This window comes from Hyperolius riggenbachi, chromosome 2 (assembly GCF_040937935.1).
Source record: "Hyperolius riggenbachi isolate aHypRig1 chromosome 2, aHypRig1.pri, whole genome shotgun sequence".
NCBI classification, from domain to species: domain Eukaryota; kingdom Metazoa; phylum Chordata; class Amphibia; order Anura; family Hyperoliidae; genus Hyperolius; species Hyperolius riggenbachi.
This window is the reverse complement of record NC_090647.1, coordinates 397,996,692-398,018,673: the sequence shown is the minus strand read 5'-3', so window position 1 is coordinate 398,018,673 and position 21,982 is coordinate 397,996,692. Positions and strand designations below refer to the sequence as shown.

At 47.1% G+C, this 21,982-nt stretch overlaps 1 pseudogene; it reads right to left on the bottom strand.

Moving 5' to 3' along the window:
- Positions 1-2,413: 2,413 nt before the first annotated feature.
- LOC137545132 (uncharacterized) overlaps positions 2,414-21,982 on the bottom strand; it is a 51,787-nt pseudogene continuing 32,218 nt past the window's right edge.

The window sequence follows — 21,982 nt, the reverse complement described above, 5'->3', positions numbered from 1 at the left end:
CCATAAATGCTGCCTTTAGTTCCAGTATGTTTGAGGGCACACCGATCTGGCGAAAACTCCATTTCCCCTGCATGCACATCCCGTTGCAGTGGGCTCCCCACCCAATTATGCTCGCATCCGAGGTTATCACGATGGGAATTGAAGCCTGTATTTGATGACAGTTCATCAGATTCTTCCTGCATAGCCACCAGGCTAGGGATTCCCTCACATTCTGTGGCAAGGAAATTACTTGATTCAAGTTCCACTTGTTCCATTTTTTCAGAAAAAAGAACTGCAGGGGCCGAAGATGCCAATGGGCCCACTTTACTATAGGGATCACTGCCGACATGGAACCTAGCTGATATTTGCCGACCCTGGAGTAGTGTTGCTACTTTCTTCTGAATCATCAGTACTTTTTGCTCCGGAAGACAGACTTTGTTCAAGTTTGTTACAAACCTGGCTCACAGGAAGATCATATCTTGGGATGGCTTGAGTTGACTTTTCTTGTGGTTTACTAACCAGCCGAGGCTTTTCAATGTAGATAGGAGCTGATCTTGATGTTGCAACAACTGGTCTTTGTTTTGATGCAGAATTAGTATATCGTCCAGGTAATGGAAGGTTCGAATACCTGCAGTCCTCAATAATGCTATCACAGGAAGTAATATTTTTGTGAAAGTTCTTGGCGCTGTTGATATTCCAAACGGCAGTGCTCGAAACTGAAAGTGATTGCCCTGAACGGAGAAACGTAGGAACTTTTGATAGTCCTTGTGAATGGGTACATGCAGATATGCATCTGCCAAATCCACAGAAGTCATCCAATCGTACTCCCTTACCATTGGTATAATGGACTGGGGTGACTCCATTTTGAAATGGCTCGTTTTTATATGACGGTTCAAGAACTTCAGGTCCAGGACTGGCCTCCAGCTTCCGCCTGCCTTTGGTACTAAGAATAGCTGTGAATAGATTCCTGCGAACCGCTGATTTACCGGAACCTCTGTGATTGCTTCTGCTTTTAGTAGAGCCTCCACATAGTCCAATAGGGATTGACGCTTTAGTCTGCTCTGCGGGATTTTTGTGGAGATATAACGAGCTTTTGGAAGAGTCGACAGAAATCTCCATTTGTGTCCGTTCTTCACTGTATTTAGCACCCACGACTCTTGTATTTTCTCCACCAAGGACTCTGTGAAGAGACTTAGTCTGGCCCCCACTGGAGAATCCTGGATGGACGTCATCTCAAAAGGACTTCTGGCCCTGTTGTGAGGTGGAGGTGGTTTTTCCCTTGTTCTTCAGAAACGAGGATTGGGTGCCCCTCCAGTTTTTATTGAACGGTTTTCCAGGCCTGTAGGACCTAGCTTGCTGAAACCTATTCTGGAAGAAACGTTTAGAATTTTGTTGCTTAAACTCCTTTTGTTTCCTGTCCTGTGGAATGAGACCTGTTTTGCCCCCTGTTACCATAGTAATTGCCTTGTCCATTACTGGGCCGAATAAATGAGTGCCGTCATAAGGAATTTTACACCAATTGGTCCGTGACGCTGGGTCGGCCGACCAAGGCTTCAGCCACAGCGCCCTCTTTGCCGTCACACAGTGTAGCATAGATCTTGCTGAGGAGCGTATGGTATCTATTGCCGCTTCTCCAACAAAATCTCCCACCAGCTTAAGTTCATCAAGGGCTTTTATAATCTCTTGTCTATCCGTGTCATTATTCAGAGCGGTTTCCACGTTTTCCACCCAGACTTTAATGGCTTTTGCCAAGGAAGTAAGGGCGACTGCTGGTCTACATGCACTCCCTGCTGCCAAAAAGGCTTTCCTTATGTCAATATCAATTTTTCTATCTAGAGGATCCTTAAACAATATGGCATTTTCATTGGTAAAGTGACATGCTTCGCTAGCCTTTTAATAGATGCATCTATTATAGGCGCCACATCCAATAGCTTCGCATCCTCTTCTTTTAGAGGATATAACTTAGAAAATCTATTTGTTAGAGCTGGCTTATGGTCAACCTTGGCCCATTCTTTCAGTATAATGTCCTTGATGACTTTCATAAAGGGAAAAGCCTTTTGTTGGGACTGCAAATGCGGATAATATTTATCTGGTTGCTCAGTTGAATCACCCTCCTCCTGCCAATCAATCGCAGATTTAATTGCAGATAGGAAGGCTGGCACCAAGGCAAAATCAAAGCCAAGAGGAGGCAAGTCCCCCTGAGTACCAGATTCCTCCATTTGCGATTGAGCGGCAGAGGGTGGAATTGACTGAGAAGCAGACAGCTTTTGAAAAGTCTCCTGCACGGCCTGCTGAATCTAAGACAAAACTTCCTGATTTTCAGTATCTTTGTCTCTAGCAGCCTCGGAAAGACAAGTTTGACACAATTTTTTATCCGGCAGAGACGGCTGAGTGCAAGACCAGCATATATTCAGAGCAGGTTCCTTGCGACTTGTCAATAATTCACAATCTGAAGAATGTGACCGGGATCTATATTGTCTTTTCGGAGACCTATTTGCATAGTATCTCTGAGGAGAGAATCGATCTGAGTCATATCTGTCCCCAGGAGAAGCTCTTCTTGATGAACGTCTATATTGATAATCACTACGTCTCCTAGGAGACCTGTATCTGTAAGATTCATAATAAGGCATTGATGCTGTATAATCTGGAGATCTTCTCCTCTGATCATAAGGCCTCCATGAAACCTCAGGTCTGTCCACATATAGTCTTTGCGGAGATTTCCTCCTTGCGGAGACAGATCTACTTGATCTGCGGAAATCCTCACGGGACTGTGGTGCATCTTTTGTTGACCCCGACCGGCTGCTTTTAGTAACCAGAAGTCCATCTTCTCTCTCATGCGGACTGTGAAAACACAAAGAAAATATAGTGTTTTCACTAAAAAAGGATCCGCAAATAAAAGACAAAGTAAGAGAAAAGAGCACTCTTTTAAAAAACCAGTACCGGTGCACCCCCTTTTAAAACAATACACCCTGTGACACACCAGTGTGATAGGATGCATTTAGCATCCTTTACCTGGATTTTCCAGCGGAGGCCCCCTGCGCAGAATCATCCATTTCCCCTTTAAAAGAAGTATTTAACTTCATAAGCCTCCTGTACTGCTGCCACATAAATATGCACAATCAAAACAAATATGCTCTTTCAGACCTGAATCCGATGAGGTGTAGGTCACAAGAGTGTCCGTCATCCAGCCTTTCGCTAGAGGGGAAGCAGCGCTCAGCAGTTTAGCCAAACAGCCAGCTCCCACGCCTCCTGTAGTGCTCGGCGTCCTCTTTCCTTCTGCTTCCTTGGATATAGGACGTCATGCGAGATGCGGCCAATCAGATGCCTGGCTGAGGTCTCGCGAGATTTGGCAGAGATCCTCCTATTGGGTGGCAGCCATGTTTGAAGAGGGCTTCTGGGGGAAGGGACCTTCGCATACAAGCAGACGGCTGAAGTCCTACTTGGGACAACTATGCCGTCGGGACACGGGAGAGGCTGAACCTGTGTAAGGGGGAGAAAGAAGAGGAAAAAAAAATAATAATAAATAAAAAAGAAAAAACGGACCCAGGTAAAAAAAAAAAAAGATAAGGTCCAAAACAGAGTACCTGTCCATCGAGGACAGAAAAAAATGACGGGACGGATGGGGGCGGAATTCTTTTAAGAGTACATTGTCCTATCGGGGTCAGGGGGCGTGGCCCATACCCATTAGTATGCCGCCATGTTTATTTGGCAAAGTGTCATTGTTAAAAAGGGGAAAAAAACTGTATGCAGCATATCTGCCTTCAGACCTTTCCATTTCCATCTTTTTCACAAACACATCAAACTCACCAGTAGTGTCGCCTGCATCAGTTGCCTCTGATATCGCATGGCCGATGTCACTGACTCCAGCATCCCCAGTAACCACAGACACAACATTACCTACAATAGTGTCAGTTAGAACATTATCAATGTAACAATAGTACACTTCCTGTCCACTAAACTACTCCCTGAAACAGACAACATAATAATCAATTACCATCTTCTGAACTGTCGGAGCTTGGCAACTGTGCATCATAGCCCCCCCCTGATGCCATGCAGGGCGTCAGTCTGCAAAAAAGGCTCCACTACTCGCTCATAATCAGTAAATTCCACAGAGCGTGCTGGGCCACCACCTGTACCAAGACTACAATAATAAAGGGATACAACAATTAAAAAAAATGACAACTAAAAAAAAAATATTTGGCATTTAAATGTTTTTACATATGCGAACAAATACATTTGCTTCACTATCCTGCTAATCCTGTCTCTGAAAGTTTCATCCAATAACCACAATGAAACATGCACACCACATGTTCTGAATGACAATCCAGGACACATACTGATTATGGATTTGCAGTGTGCAATTCACACAATACTGCAGCCTTAGGGCTCATTTCCACTATCGCGAATTTGCATGCGTTTTTCGCATGCAAATTCGCATAGCAATACAAGTGAATGGGACTGTTTCCACTTGTCAGGATTCCTGTGCGTTTTTCTGTGCAGAAAAAATTTGGATGGCAGAGCCATCAGAATTCGCATACCGCATACCGCTATGCGAATCGCATGCAATGCATTTAATAGGAAATTCGCATGCGGTTTAGGTATGCGAATTTTCATGCGAATTTTCATGCGAATTCGCATAGAAACAATGGAAAAAGCACTCCAGCACTGCCAAGGTTAAATTCACATGCATCGTCATCCATGCGAATTCGCATGAAAATTCGCATGCGAATTTTTACCGCGGCGATTCGCACCGCACAAGTGGAAATGCAGCCTAACTGTTCAGCATAAGAAAAAAAAATCTACTAGTGCCAATTATGGTGGCTACAACAGGACACCTGTAGGCCAAGTGGCCAAATGTGCATGCTACCTCGGCACCCCCTATTGAGACAGCACTATCATACAGGTTTATTTATGGGGTATGTTCATTTTTCAACAATAGAAGCAGGACACCAGTCCAGGTAATGCATGTCTACAATACTTTGGACAAAACAGGAAGCACATTAAAAAAACTAATAGAAACATACTCCAAAATAAAACAAAAAAAATAAAAATAAAAAACAAAACCCGGCTTACTCAGGGGCTAATGTCTACAACTACAACATAATCAGCAGCAGAGCAAGCCAAGTTCTAATACCTTCAAATGTACACATATGGGGAACTACACATCTCTCACACTTCAGCTGTCCTTTCAAGGAAAACTGCACAGAAGGTTAAAATGCTAAGGGCTCATTTCCAATGTTGCAGTGGGGAATTGGCTGGATTTGGCCACACACAAAATCGCAGGCAGATGCATTTCCACATGCGGCTATGGCCGCTATTTTGCATGTGTTTTTGCATGGCTAAGAATCAGGCAAATGTAACCTACCTGGGTACATTTCCATACCATTACAGGCGAAATCGCAGTGAAAAACGCATGCCACAGCCGCATGCTATTTCCCTATTAAAAGGATTCTGGCTTATTTTGGTCTTACTCCAGCCGCACGCAAATTTCCATGCACAACAAAACGCACAAGTGCAAACAATCCCATGCACTTTTATTGGCTATGCAAATCCGCATGTGGTGCCCGCATGTGGATTCTCTACTATAGTGGACACGACCCCTAAAAAGGTTCTAATTGTGAAATGTCACATTTACACCATGAGGCCAGGACCCCACTTCAAAACGCACTCGCTAATCGCAATAGTTAAGTTTTTTGACAATCATTTTTAAAGTCAATTCATGAGCATTTTCTGGAGGTATATCAATTTGCAAGCAGTTGTGCAGCGATTAGCAATTTGCATTTTAAAGTGTGATTGGTCCTTTCAATTAATTGAAATTTTGTTAGTGTGCAGTAACTTTAACACTACCAAAATCCATCCTTGCAGGTTTTAATTAGCAATTACGATCCGATTTCTACACTTTACATTGAAACTGGACGCTCCAAAAATGCTGCATGCCCTGCCTTTACAATTTCTGAAAGTACAATTGCTCCAGTTGAATGTTCACCATCAATTTACATTTGCTGTGCGTTTTGGCAAAACGCAAGCGTTCTCAATTCAACAAGAAATGCAGACAAAAAAGCTCTTCTGGGTAAGGGCAATTTTGGCAACATTTTTTTTTTGGCTTTACAAACACACACACATTTGTTAACAAGGCACAGCCACTGATAATGTATGGGCCAACTTCCACTGGAGCTATTGCAACACAGAACACTGCAGGCACAGCACATGCAGCATTCAAAAAACGTTCACACTTCAATGTTAAGTAGTTAATGTAAACCTGCACAGAGCAATATAGATAGGGTTTGAACGTTCCTGCAGACTAACAAAATAAACATGGGTACTTATCCGTTAGCCGGGCGCATCCTCTAGGTGGCGACAAAACTCCACCAGAGTTACAGCTTTCCCTACTATCCATGTCGGCCTGGAGGGGGAATAGTAATTAGCGCCACCTGCTGGATGCGCCCGGCTAACGGATAAGTACCTAAACATGCTTTTAAAGGACCAAGCACACTTGAAACAGCTAATTGCTTAACAACCACTTGCAAAATCATCCACTTTTTAGTACGGCACAGCAAAAACATTCATGACATTGCTTTACTAATGGCATACAAAACGCAAGCAATTGAAATTAGTTAAAGCATTTTGCAGTGGCTTCCAACCATGAGGGCCAATTCACACTAGAAATCGCTAAACGCTAATGCAAAACGCTGAGCGATTGTCTGGCGTTTTTTCCTAGCGATTCTTCACTGTATAGAGAGCAGTTTCCCAGCAATTAGCATTTTGCAATTTGTAGGGCAATTCTAATACGGTACTTATCCGTTAGCCGGGCGCATCCGGCAGGTGGCGCTAATTACTATTCCCCCTCCAGGCCGACATGGATAGTAGGGAAAGATGTAACTCTGGTGGAGTTTTGTCGCCACCTGCCGGATGCGCCCGGCTAACGGATAAGTACCTCTAATACTTTTTGAATCGCTAATTGCTCCAGAATCGCACAGAAAACGCTGCATGTAACGCGTTTGCGTTTCAGCAAATCGCTAACCGCTTAGATGAGAACACTTCCATACACTTTCATTGTGCACACGTTTCAAAAAACCTCAGCAAAGGTGAAATCGCTCTGAAAACGCACAAGTGTTAATGGACCCTGAGGGCTGGAACCCACAAGAGCGCTTTTGGCAGCACCACAATATGCTAGCACTTTGCCAAAACGCTTGCCTAATGTTAATGGATGGGGCACCTTCCACAGGAGCGTTTGCGTTTCCCGGAAACGCTAACGCAGGACGTGCAGCATTTTGGGAGCGTTAGCGCTTCAATGTAAAGTCTTGAAACGCTAGCGGAAACGCTCTGCAAAACCTACACTGAGTAGTTTTGATAGCGTTTTGCGGTTCAGCACAATAACAAAATCAAACATAATTCTCAGGAACAATCAGGATAAAAAAGCGTAAGGCAAAACGCTACGCAACCGCTGAGCAACAAAATACAATGTTGAACAATGCAACCAAAAACGTACATGAATCCGCTTGCAAACCGCTCAGACAAAACGCTAGTGGTTGCGTTTCGCCTTTGCTGATTTCAGTGGGTTCCAGGCCTTAGAGAGTGTTTATGTCCAAACTTTATGCTCATATATTATCACTCACAGCAGGAAGAAGCATGCGCCTACTCAACACACAAAACAATCACACACATGGATGCATGCTGGTTCTGCCCATGAAGACACAAGCATTGAAACCATACAACAAACAAACCAAATGGACCACATGGCATTCAGTGAGTTATCAATCTAACCATGTGTAGTTATCAATTGTATGTAGTATAAGGGAACTGATTAAATAAAGATTTTACAGTATTGGTGTGATTTTACCCTTATAATACATATAAATCGTAAGATTGCATCAACATAAATGCAACCATGTATGGCCACAATAAACAAACATTGGTTAAGCAACAAAAGTTTACATCCAAACTATTGACTTGCCCATTTCTATTGTTTTGCACATGCATTTTGTCAGAACATTCATTTTCTTACAAACAACAATTGAAACACTTACGCGTACTGCCGCTGCTTGCTCAACTTCTTGCGCAAACGCAATTTTATGTCAGCAAAGCGTTTGCGACACTGCTGCTCAGTCCGAGGCTGGTGATCTACGTCGCTCACACTGCGACAAATACTGCGCCACATTCTTGTTCGTGAGGCCACATCTGTCTTTTTCGACAGGTGCCCATATAACTGGGAAAAATACAATCCCACCTCCTCACAAAGAACAAGGTTCTCAGCCTCAGAAAAATGCACCCCCCTTTTCCGGGCTTCTTCTGCAGCTGATGCCCGCTGCGAACCCCTTTGACTAGAGGACGTCCCAGGACGGGGACTATTGGTGCGGTGGCGTTGTCTGCCTCCTCTCGGACTCTGGCTGGGACTCCAGCGATAATGGGGGCTGCGGCTTCGGCTGCGGCTGCGGCTACGGCTACCACCATACTCATGGCTGCCACTATATTCACGACTCTGTAATCGACCACTGCGCCTATATCCAGTTGTGGGTGACTGCGCAGCTGCATGAACATGTGCGCTACGTCGCACCTCCTGACTCCTACCTGGCTCCATGTCTACCCACAAAACACCACCCTCAAACAAATCCTTTAATACACACAGTAATTAGCTCCATTGGATTCAGAAAGACAAATAATTGGACCTAATTAGCACTGCGCATAGTGCTTTGCGCGCGAACGCTTTCGCGCGCATACACAGTTTAGCAATTAGTTGTAACAATTCTATCTATACAACGCGCGCTGGGCCGTAGTTCACGTGGAATTCCGCTCTCCGCGTGAAGCATAGGGCAGTACGCGCGGACCGCGTTTTGCGCGCGATCACAACGCTTTCCACGCGAGCATAGCGCTTTGCGTGCGTGATCGCGCGCAAAGTCCAGTGCGCGCGAAAATTCCCTTTGCACCACTTTGTGAATCAGGCCCTATGAGTGTTAGTTTAGTACAGCAGAAGTCAAACTTATTTAAATAACAATTTAATATTCCAGAAAAAACATGGAACAATGCAGAACTTAACCACTTTACCCCCGCCCGTACGGATTTCTCCGTCCCTTTTTCCATCCTTTAACCCCCAGGGACGGAGAAATCCGTACTTTGCGCACTCCCGCCGCTGCCCGCGCTCCCGCTCGTAAACACGCCGCCGGCCGCTCGTAAACACACCGCCCGCCGCCATTCCCGTTCGTTGATCTAAGCCCCGCAATGATCCGCTGCTCTCCGATGAACAGCGCGATCATTGTGAAAAAAACACACTTACCCAGCCTCCTAGTACTTCCTCCAAGAGTCCGGAAGGACGCTTGGAGGTCACATTAAAACAAAAAGTTACTGTGGCCATCTTGTGGCCAAATAGTAAAACTACACCCTAAACATTTTTCACATACAAATAAATTACTTTTACACAAAAAATTAACTCATTACCTCCCACACTCCCAATTTTTTTTTTTTTGTAATTAAAAAAAAATTAAAAAATGTACAATAAAAAAAATACATAAATAGTTACCTTAGGGACTGAACTTTTTAAATATTTATGTCAGGAGGTACAACACTGTTACTTTATAAATTATGGGCTTGTAATTAGGGATGGACGCAAAACTGAAAAAAATGCACCTTTATTTCCAAATAAAATATTGGTGCCAAACATTGTGATAGGGACATAATTTAAAGGTTTTATAACCGGGACAAAAGGGCAAATACATTTCATGGGTTTTAATTACAGTAGCATGCATTATTTAAAAACTACAATGGCTGAAAACTGAAAAATAATAATTTTTTCCCACATTTTTTCCTATTTTCCCATTAAAACACATTTAGAATAAAATAATTCTTGGCATAATGTCCCACCTAAAGAAAGCCTAATTGGTGGCGGAAAAAACAAGATATAGTTCATGTCATTGCGATAAGTAATGATAAAGTTATAGACGAATGAATGGAAGGAGCGCTGAAAGGTGAAAATTGCTCTGGTGGTCAGGGGGTAAAACCCCTCAGTGGTGAAGTGGTTAATATATACAAAAGATGTACAAAAACAAAGTAAAAAAGTTACACAGTAAAAGTTACAAGATAAAAGTTACAAAAATACACACAAGGATATTTGCGTAAAAATAAAAATGGGGATTAAAACGTTACCAACTTGAAGGTCTAAACGTTGTTGGCGGGAGCACGCCGTTTTTTCTACCAAGAGTCGAGATCATCCCTAGCTATGCGCTATCTCCAGGAGAAGACACCTGTGACTGTCCTGGACCAACTCAAATAGTCCGAAGTGTCCCCTGGGGCCTTCAATGTCCAGTCCCCAGGAACCAATGCAATTTCCCTGCCTGTGACATCACCGAACGCCCGTCCCAGTCTTCCTGTGACACGCGAACTTCAAAGGACTCCCGCTTCAGCCCCTTGAAGGTTGCAGAATTCAACAGGCAAGATTGCATCCCAACAGACATCAAAAGGCTTCCTCAACATTATTTCCCAGCATCAAAGTTTTCCTGTCTCCGTTTTCAAAGTCTGCAGAGATTTCCAACCCCTTCCAGCCGGCTGTCATGTAAATTTCAAACCTTCAGGTGTCAACTTCCCCTGTCCCCAAGACTCTGGTAGTCTTGCTTTGTATAATGGGACAATGGCTGACTCTAGAGTTCAAAAGCCAGGCCGACCAGCCTATTCTTCCCCAACTGGCAGCCAATTAGCAGTAGACACCTCTTCCCCTGCTGGACAATGAGGGCAGAGGCAATGCACATCCACATACAGAATTTACATGTACATACAGGCTTCCATCAACCGTTTCCTGGGGCCAGGTGGCACCTTCAAGAGCCAGACTAGCCTCTAGCAGACATAGTAGACAGAAAAATGACAGAAACACGTTCCTGTATTCCCTAACATCATCAGCACCCCAATATATCACCACACCTCCCCTCTTTAGAATGGGGCAAGGCAGATGATCTTCCCAGATTATCCTGCCAGCGCCTACATTGTTGGTTTTGCTTGACGGGACAGCCCATCAGCATTCCCATGATTGCTCCCCTTCCTATGTTGAATAGTGAAGCTGTATTGTTGGAGAACTAAGCTCCATCTCAGCAATTTGCCATTGTCACCAGAAACCCGATGTAACCAACTAAGAGGGTTGTGGTCGGTGACGGCCGTGAATACGTGACCGTAGAGATAGTGCTGCAGCTTTTGTAGGGCCCATACAATTGCCAAGCACTCCTTCTCTATGGTGGCGTAAGCTACCTCCCGGGTTAGCAGCTTCCGACTTAAGTACAGAATCGAATGTTCTTCCCCAGTTTGGTTTAACTGGCTTAACACAGCACCTAGGCCAAAGGCTGAGGCGTCCGTCTGGACTACAAACCGTCGGCTGAAGTCTGGCACTTGCAAACGGGAGGACTGGCTAGAGCTCTCTTCAGAGCTGTGAATGACTGTTCACATTCTGGCGTCCAGAGAATCTGCTTGGGCAGCTTCATTTTGGTGAGATCTGTCAATGGCTTGGCGAGGGCACTGTAGTTGGGGACAAACTTTCTATAGTACCCAGCAGTCCCTAAGAAGGACTGAATATGCTTCTTTGTGTGTGTGTGTGTGGGGGGGGGGGGGTGGGCCAGGACACAATGGCATCTACCTTCCCAGTATCTGGACGAAGCTCTCCCACCACCACATGTCCCAGGTACTGTACCTGTTTCATGCCTATCTGACACTTGCTAGGCTTGACTGTTAGTCCTGCTGCAGTAATGCGTCCCAGAACCTGTGACAGCTGCACTAAGTGGTCTTTCCAGTTGGCACTAAACACGGCGATGTCATCTAGGTAGGCGACAGCGCAGTGTTCCAAACCTTCCAGGAGACCATTTACAACCCTTTGGAAGGTGGCCGGGCAGTGGTGCTCAGCAGAGCTCGAATATTCGAGTAGCTCGAATATTCGAGCTCTTTTCCAGCTATTCGAGCTCGGTATTCGAGCTCCGAATAGCTGCAGCTATTCGAATGGGCTATTCGAGTAAACGCGAATAGCCCATTCACTATTCGAGCTATTCGAGCAAACGGCGCTATTCGAGCTCGAATACCGAGCTCGAATAGCGTCATAGCCCAGATTGATGTCCTTAGAGCCAATCAGAGGGCTCCCAGGCCCTCTGACGGCAGCCAATCACAGAGGGGGACCCTGGCCAGCCCCTACCCTATAAATAGCGGCCGCCATGTTCCGTTTCTCCGTCCTTGCCTGAGACTTGCATAGAGAGAGAGTTGTTCCTTTGTGCTTTGGCTTAGCAAGAGCTCTATTGTGGTCATTTACCTAGCGTTTTTGCTCACATACACCTCCTATACACACCTATATTGTTGTTAGTTAGATAGACATTGTATTTTAGTTAGTAGCTTTTGTGTTACATAGAGAGAGACTCAGACAGCTGCTGCAGGCTTACAGCTTTAGGCCTCAGGGCCTTGCTTGTGTGGGCAGCTGTCCTCCTGTCCTCTGTTAGTTTATTTCTCATTAGTATTTAGACAGTATTAGACAGTATTAGATAGTATTAGACAGTATTTCTGCTGTCCTTTACTACTTAGTGATTGTATTTTGTATTGTAGTTATATACTGTAACTGTACTAGGACACTCACTGACTGTCACTGTTCATAGGCTAGCTCCTGCGTGTGCTTGCACTCACTGTCTGTGTACACACACTCTATTTCCTTCTGAATAGTTATATACTGTAACTGTACTAGGACACTCACTGTCACTGTTCATAGGCTACTAGCTCCTGCGTGTGTGTGTGCACTCACTGTCTGTGTACTGTACACACACTCTATTTCCTTCTGAATAGTTATATACTGTAACTGTACTAGGACACTCACTGACTGTCACTGTTCATAGGCTAGCTCCTGCGTGTGCTTGCACTCACTGTCTGTGTACACACACTCTATTTCCTTCTGAATAGTTATATACTGTAACTGTACTGGGACACTCACTGTCACTGTTCATAGGCTACTAGCTCCTGCGTGTGTGTGTGCACTCACTGTCTGTGTACTGTACACACACTCTATTTCCTTCTGAATAGTTATATACTGTAACTGTACTAGGACACTCACTGACTGTCACTGTTCATAGGCTAGCTCCTGCGTGTGCTTGCACTCACTGTCTGTGTACACACACTCTATTTCCTTCTGAATAGTTATATACTGTAACTGTACTAGGACACTCACTGTCACTGTTCATAGGCTACTAGCTCCTGCGTGTGTGTGTGTGCACTCACTGTCTGTGTACTGTACACACACTCTATTTCCTTCTGAATAGTTATATACTGTAACTGTACTAGGGCACTAACTGACTGTCACTGTTCATAGGCTAGCTCCTGCGTGTGCGTGCACTCACTGTCTGTGTACTGTACACACACTCTATTTCCTTCTGAATAGTTATATACTGTAACTGTACTAGGATACTCACTGTCACTGTTCATAGGCTACTAGCTCCTGCGTGTGTGTGTGCACTCACTGTCTGTGTACTGTACACACACTCTATTTCCTTCTGATTACTGATTGATTATTGTAAATTCTACTTCCTGACAGTTACTACTTACTGTAGTAGGGACACTCACTCAGTCACTGTTCATAGGCTAGCTCCTGCACGTGTGTGCGCGTGCGTGCACTCACTGTCTGTAGTGTACACACACTCTATTTCCTTGTGATTACTACTGATTATTGTAACTTCTAGTTGTACTTCCTGACTGTTACTACTTACTTACTGTACTAGGGACACTCACTCACTCTCTGTTCATAGGCCAGCTCCTGCGCGTGTTTGCGCGTGCGTGCACTCACTGTCTGTAGTGTACACACACTCTATTTCCTTGTGGTTACTACTGATTATTGTAACTGCTAGTTGTACTTCCTGACTGTTACTACTTACTTACTGTACTAGGGAGTCGGGACACTCACTCAGTAACCTCACCCACCAACCCACTCCATTAAAGTACCCCACTTTTCATTGGCAGCAGTAGGCAGGTCCCACAGCCTGCTGGTGTCTCAGGCTCAGCAGCAGCAGCAGCAGCATCTGCCAGTACCACCACCAGCCGCACCCAAGCCCCCCCCCAACCACCACAGGGAGACAGGCAGCAGCGGTTCCATGCCGTAGGGGGTCGTTTTTGTCACCAATCTGGCGTTTTTTCACCATGCCCACAGTGTACAGCAAGTACGCCACTTGCAACCACTGTCAGCGGAAGTTGAGCAGAGGTGCAGACCCCTTAAAGTTCAGCACCAGCTCGCTCATCAACCACCTTGCTGCGAAACATTTCCACCAGCATGAGGAGTTCCAGAGGCTGAAGGCATCTGGTGCTGGCAGTGGCACCACACCCATCACTGCACAGCCTTCAGCAGCAGCAGCAGCAGCAACAGCAGCCACCCGCCCTCCTGCTCCTCCAGCAGCACCAGCAGGAGTGCGGAAACGCACTGCTCCTCCCCCCTCTGCAACTCCTGCCGCCGACACTGAGGCCTGTTCTGGCAGCCAGTCCTCAGTGGCCTCCTCTGCTGTGTCTGCTGATTCCCGTGCCAGCAAAAGGCCACGCCAGAGCCTTTTGAGCGAGTCCTTCCAGGGGATGGTTAGGGCTCTGCCTCCCAGCAGCCGTCGCGTGCGGCAGCTGAACGGCTTGCTGGAACGGGCCATGTGCTCCCAACTCCTGCCGTACACGCTTGTGCAGGAGGGGAGCGACATGCGTGCGCTGCTTGCTTGTGCAGCCCCAGACTGGCAGCTCCCCAGCAGACACTTCTTCGCCCGCAAGGCCATTCCTGCACTGCACCGCTTTGTGATGGCCAATGTGGAGCGAGGGCTGGAGCACGCGGTTGGTGAAAGGGTCCACGTCACCATGGACTCCTGGAGCAGCCGCTTCGGGACAGGCCGCTACCTGTCTTTCACTGTCCACTGGGTCAGCTTGGTGGAAGGGGGTGAGGATGGGAGAGCAGCAGCGGGCACAGCAGCAGCAACACAGTGGGTGGTGCCCCCCCGCAGGGTCAGGGGAACTGCAGCAGGTTCCTCCGATCCTCTGCCATCCTCCGGCACACCTGGCCAAACCCCCCGCCTCAGCAGCAGCGTGAAGGCCCGCCACTGCCAAGCTCTGCTGCACTTGGTCAGCCTTGGGAAGACCAAGCTGACGGCAACCCATGTGTTGGCCAAACTCCAGGAGCAGGAGAGGATTTGGCTGACCCTCAGAGGCCTCAGAGTCGGAGAGGTGGTGGCCGACAATGGGGCCAATCTGGTTGCCGCAATAGACAGGGGAAACCTGACCCACATCCCCTGTCTTGCCCACGTGCTGAACCTGGTGGTGCAAAAGTTCTTGCGCACCTACCAGGGGATGGGCGAACTGCTGGAAACGGCAAGGAACGTTGTGCGTCACTTCCGGCGCTCGGCTGCAGCCTGTGCGAGCCTGGAAGACGTGCAAAAGGAGCTAGAGCTGCCACGCCATCGGCTGATCCTTGACGTTCCGACTCGCTGGAACTCCACCCTGGCGATGTTGGAGCGTCTGGTTGAACAGAAGCACGCTGTCAACCAGTACCTTGCCCTGGCCACTGTTTCCGCCGCTCGGAGAAGGGACAAGACCAGCAACATCCCGTCCATCGTCCCCGATGATGACTGGAGGCACATGCAGCAGGTGTGCTTAGTGCTGGCTCCCTTTCTGCAGGCCACTAACATGGTGAGCAGGGACCATGCTATGGTCTGCGAGTGGGTGCCCCTGGTTTGTCTGCTGAACAGGGCCCTCGATGCTTTGCTGGAACAGGGAGCGGCAGCCTTGGACCAGCAGGAGCAGCAAGCAGCTGCACAGTCCACCTCTGAGGGGGAGGAGGAGGAGGACTTGGTGGAGGTCCCTTACCTTGCTGCTGATGAGGGGGATCAGCACAGCGCAGCTGAGTTGGTGCGGGGGTGGAGAGAGGATGAGGCGGCAGAGGAGGAGGATGAGGAGGACAGCACTGCCGTCGATGTGCCAGCACACGTGGCCCGCCTCTTCCCAATGGCAGCGCACATGCTGGCGTGCCTGCGCAAGGACCCCAGGGTGATCCAGATGAAGCAGAGGGAGGACATCTGGATCAGCATGATGTTGGACACACGCCTCAAGGGGAAGTTGAGCCAGTTCCTGCTGCCTGCAGGAGGAGACCCAGCGCAACAAATAAGGAGCTTGCAGCAGGCCCTTGTTGAGTGCTTGGAGGAAGCCTTCCCCCAGCCTTCCACCCCCACTGTCCAGCAGCCAGCACAGAGGCAGCAGCAGGTGCCTGCATCCAGCAGCAAGCGCCCCACAGACCTGCTGTCTCTCAGCCACGAGCTCTACAGGACTGTAGAGGCTCCGGCAGCAGTGACTAGAGAGGAGGTGCATGATGCAGCAGCATCCTCCTCCGGTCACAGCCAGCGCCTGACCCGCATGGTGGCTGACTACATGGGGTCCTACAGCGGGCTTGACAGTGATGCCCCTGTTGATCCCATGAAGTATTGGGTCAAGCGCCTGGAGATCTGGAGCGAGCTGGCGCAGTACGCCCTGGAAGTGCTGTCCTGCCCCCCTTCCAGCGTGCTGTCCGAGCGCTGCTTCAGTGCAGCTGGTGGCGTGGTCACCGAGAAACGCTCACGTCTGTCTCACAAGTCTGTGGACAGACTGACGTTTCTCAAGATGAACCAGGCATGGGTGGAAGGCGAGTTCCTGGCCCCTGTTGTCGGCGAGAGGGGGACATGAACTGGCTAAGAACCATCGTTAATGTGCCTTACCACCCTTTACCACCTCCTGGCTCCTGCTCACTAAGCCAGCCTGGTTCAGTTTGACTATTACGTCGCCTGCAGCCACACATTTTACACCTACAGTGGGCTGCTGTGTACTGCCCTTCTGCTGTCTGTCTGTGTTTCCCACTGCCAGGGTACACAGAATTACATTCTGCTGCCACTCTGCCACCAGCTATTACGTCAAACAATAGCTATATATCTGTGTAATTGGTTGTACAAACAAAACCAAAAAACCATTAAAAAAAAAAAAGAAAGGTTTAATTTTTCTGAGGTGCCCGGGTTGAAAACTGTGTTGTCCCAGTTGTGTATTGGACACGATGTGGGCTGCACGACCGCTGTCTGGGACCTCCTGTTGTGTTTATTTAAAGCCCTGGTATCACCGCTAGGTACCAGGGCTATTATGTCACGCTGCCTGCCTGCTGCAACACTCACACTACTCCTCCATTCCTCCTGCTGCTGCTGTCTGTCTGTGTTTCCCACTGCCAGGGTACACAGAATTACCTTCTGCTGCCACACTGCCACCAGCTATTACGTCAAACAATAGCTGCTCACATTACTCCTCCATTCCTCCTGCTGCTGCTGCTGCTGTCGGTCTGTGTTTCCCACTGCCAGGGTACACAGAATTACATTCTGCTGCCACTCTGCCACCAGCTATTACGTCAAACAATAGCTATATATCTGTGTAATTGGTTGTACAAACAAAACCAAAAAACCATTAAAAAAAAAAAAAAAGGTTTAATTTTTCTGAGGTGCCCGGGTTGAAAACTGTGTTGTCCCAGTTGTGTATTGGACACGATGTGGGCTGCACGACCGCTGTCTGGGACCTCCTGTTGTGTTTATTTACAGCCCTGGTATCACTGCTAGGTACCAGGGCTATTATGTCACGCTGCCTGCCTCATTGACTGCCTGCTGCCACACACTCATCCTCCTCCTCCTGCTGCTGAATTTACCTCCTGCTGTCTGTGTGTTTCCACTGCCAGGGAGCACATACAATGGCGCTTCCAACATGCGTGCGCCACCAGCTATTTGTTACGCTCAAAAATAGCTGCATTTCTGTAAAAAAAAAATTGAAAAGAGAAATAAGTGAAGAAGAAGACGATATAGAAGAAGATGAAGAAGATGAAGAAGAAGAAGATGAAGAAGAAGAAGATGAAGAAGAAGAAGAAGAAGAAGAAGAAGAAGATGAAGAAGAAGAAAATGAAGAAGAAGATGAAGAAGATGAAGAAGAAGAAGATGAAGAAGAAGAAGAAGAAGGAGAAGATGAAGAAGAAGAAGAAGAAGAAGAAGAAGAAGAAGAAGAAGATGAAGAAGATGAAGAAGATGAAGAAGAAGATGAAGAAGATGAAGAAGAAGAAGATGAAGAAGATGCAGAAGAAGATGAAGAAGAAGAAGATGAAGAAGAAGAAGATGAAGAAGATGAAGAAGATGAAGAAGAAGAAGATGAAGAAGAAGAAGAAGAAGATGATGATGAAGAAGATGAAGAAGATGATGATGAAGAAGATGAAGAAGATGAAGAAGAAGAAGATGAAGAAGAAGAAGAAGAAGAAGAAGACAATATAGAAGAAGAAGAAGAAGATATAGAAGAAGATATAGAAGAAGAAGATATAGAAGAAGAAGATATAGAAGAAGAAGAAGATAGAAGATAAAGAAGAAGAAGAAGAAGAAGAAGTATATACAGTACTGAACAAAATTCTGGACACAACTTCTCTTTTCACCTTTTTTTTTTTAAAGGAACATCCCCACATAATCACTTGCTGTTGTTACTTGGAAAAAAAGATGTTTCTTGCATCATTCACCCTCAAAACAAGTGTTGGAAGCTATTTAAGGCCAATTCGAATAGTCAGCTCGAATAATGAGCTCGAATACCGACTCGAATAGTGAGCTCGAAGTCCGAGGTTGAATCGAATAGTAAAAATTATTCGACTCGAATATTCGACTGACCTCGAATAATTTACTATTCGAATTCGACCAAACTCGAATTTTAAAAAGGGGTATTTGAGCACCACTACGTTTTTCATTCCAAAAGGCATTATATTAAATTCAAACAGACCTGAGGGGGTGATAAAGGCAGACCTCTCCCGTCCCTCAGCTGTTAGAGGGACCTGCCAGTATCCCCGACTCAAATCCACGATTGTTAAATATTGCGCGCCAGCTAGCTTATCTAACAATTCGTCGACCCTCGGCATTGGGTAAGCATTGGGTAAGCATCTGACGCAGTTATCAAATTTAGTTTTCGATAATCCACACAGAACCGAGTGGTCTGGTCCCGTTTGGGTACTAGCACTAGAGGTGATGCCCATGCGCTGTGCGACCGTTGGATCACCCCTAGTGACAGCATTTCCTCAATCTCCTTGCTGATGTGGGCCTGAACCTCAGGGGAGACTCTATATGCTGACTGTCTAACCGGCTTGTTATTTCCGGTGCCAACATGGTGTACAGCCAGGCTGGTCAGACCAGGGCGGGCTGTAAAGGTACCACGGTAAAGGGTCAGCACATCAGATAGCCCAGCCTGCTGCTCTGCTGTCAACTCCGGATTGATCTGCACCTCGGTAACAGAGTCGGTTTCCTGGGTGGAGGCCATGATGTCAACCAGGACCTCTGCTTTACCGTCCGGTAGTAAACTGCAGACAGGGAGAGCGCAAGCGGTTCTATCATGATGTTCCTTTAACATATTGACATGGTACGTTTTCAGCTGCTTACCTCGGTCATCCAGCGCGAACACATAGGTCACATCACTAATATTCCTATGTATGGTATAGGACCCATCCCAAGCGGCCTGCAGCTTATTCTGTCGCATCGGGTTTAGGACCCATTGCGACCTACCTCATAAACTTTCTCCCTAGCCCCGTGGTCGTACCACTGCTTCTGGGTGGCCTGGGCTTGAGTAAGATTCTCTCGCACCAACCCCCACCAGGGTGTCCATCTTTTCCCCGAACTTTAGAACGTATTCCACTATGGAGACCCCGGGACCCATATCCTGCCCCTCCCAGACCTCTCCAATGAGATCGAGGGGTCCGCGTACCCTCCTCCCATATGAGAGCTCAAAGGGCAAGAACACGGTGGATGCCTGGGGCACCTCACGATAAGCAAACAGTAAGTGGGGCAGGTATCGCTCCCAGTCTCTCCCTTGCGATTCAACAAACACCCTTAGCATCTGTTTCAGAGTACCATTGAACCGCTCACATAACCAATTTGTCTGGGGGTGGTAAGGGCTGGCCATGATGTGTTCTACCTGCATTTGCTTACAGAGGCATTCCATTAGGCGCGACATGAATTGTGGGCCGTGATCGTTGAGCATTTCGCGGGGAAAACTGACCCGTGAGAAAATGCGCACCAATGCATCCGCAACCTTGTCTGCCCGTATGGAGCTCAGGGCTACAGCTTCAGGGTAGCGAGTGGCATAATCTACCACCGTGAGAATGAAACGTTTCCTTGTGCTGCTGGGTATTGCTAGAGGCCCAATGATGTCAACAGCAACCCTTTGGAAGGGCTCCTCTATGATGGGCAAGGGCCTCAGTGGGGCTTTGTCTGTGTCACCTGCTTTGCCAACCCGCTGACATGCAACACAAGACCGGCAAAAATCAGCAATATCTGTCCCCATGTGGGGCCAATAAAAATTATGGGCAAGCCGGGATTTGGTCTTGCGGATCCCCAAGTGACCAGCCAGGGGCACCTCATGTGCTATTCTTAAAGGGACTCCGAGCAGTGCAGAAACTATGGAAAGATGCATATCATTTTAAAGCTCTCTTTCTCCTCTTTCCAATGATATATAAACCGCCACCCTACGCCTTTTAGTTTTTGCTATTTTCGCGATTGAAATTGCCGCGGCCGCGAATTCGATCGCGAAAATAGAGAAAACTAAAAGGCGTAGGGCAACGATTTAGGTGTCGTCAGAAAGAGGAGAAAGAGAGCTTTAAAATGATATCCATCTTTCCATAGTTATATTGTATTACACAGGGCGACTTTTTGTCAAAGTCAGCAGCTGCATTCAGCAGAATGGAGCTGCTGACACTGGGGAAAGTGTCGTCCTGTGTAATACAATATAACTATGGCTTGATGGATATCATTTTAAAGCTCTCTTTCTCCTCTTTCTGACGACACCTAAATCGTTGCCCTACGCCTTTTAGTTTTCTCTATTTTCGCGATCGAAATCGCGGCCGCGGCAATTTCAATCGCGAAAATAGCGAAAACTAAAAGACGTAGGGTGGTGGTTTATATATCATTGGAAAGAGGAGAAAGAGAGCTTTAAAATGATATGCATCTTTCCATAGTTTCTGCACTGCTCGGAGTCCCTTTAATAGCTGCTCCCTGTACCTGTGGGGAACAATCAACTGCCGGTCTGCCTCCTCCACTTCAGACGGCTCAGAGGGAATAACCTCTCTGTACAGTCTGCTTTGCTCCCAGTACACCCTCACTCTGTTGCCCTCCACCGGTGCCCTGTCCGCCAGACCCCTGAGCTCTTCCAGGCTGCTATCAAGTCATACAGCTTCGGAGAACTCAGCGCTGTCGGCCACAGGCACCAGGGAGGTGGCAAACTGAGAGGCCTCTGGGTCCTCAGAGCCAGGCTCTGAAGTGGAAGAGCCCGACCCAGTGACATCAGCCCCTTCAGTGGACAATTCATCTGCTGCAGCCCGGTGAGCACTGCGGGTCACCACTGCAGCTGACGGAGCGTTCACTGTACACATGTCATTATGCAACACATCACATATTACATCAACATTATATGCATTCATGGTAACAACTAGTGTTGGGCGAACACCTGGATGTTCGGGTTCGCGAACGTTCGCCGAACATGGCCGCGATGTTCGGGTGTTCGCGCCGAACTCCGAACATAATGGGAGTCAATGGGGACCCGAACTTTCGTGCTTTGTAAAGCCTCCTTACATGCTACATACCCCAAATTTGCAGGGTATGTGCACCTTGGGAGTGGGTACAAGAGGAACATTTTTTTTAGCAAAAAGAGCTTATAGTTTTTGAGAAAATCGATTTTAAAGTTTCAAAGGGAAAACTGTCTTTTAAATGCGGGAAATGTCTGTTTTCTTTGCACAGGTAACATGCTTTTTGTCGGCATGCAGTCATAAATGTAATACAGATAACAGGTTCCAGGAAAAGGGACTGGTAACGCTAACCCAGCAGCAGCACACGTGATGGAACAGGAGGAGGGTGGCGCAGGAGGAGAAGGCCACGCTTTGAGACACAACAACCCAGGCCTTGCATGAGGACAAGAAGCGTGCGGATAGCATGCATTTTGCCGCCATGCAGTCATAAATGTAATAAAGATAAGAGGT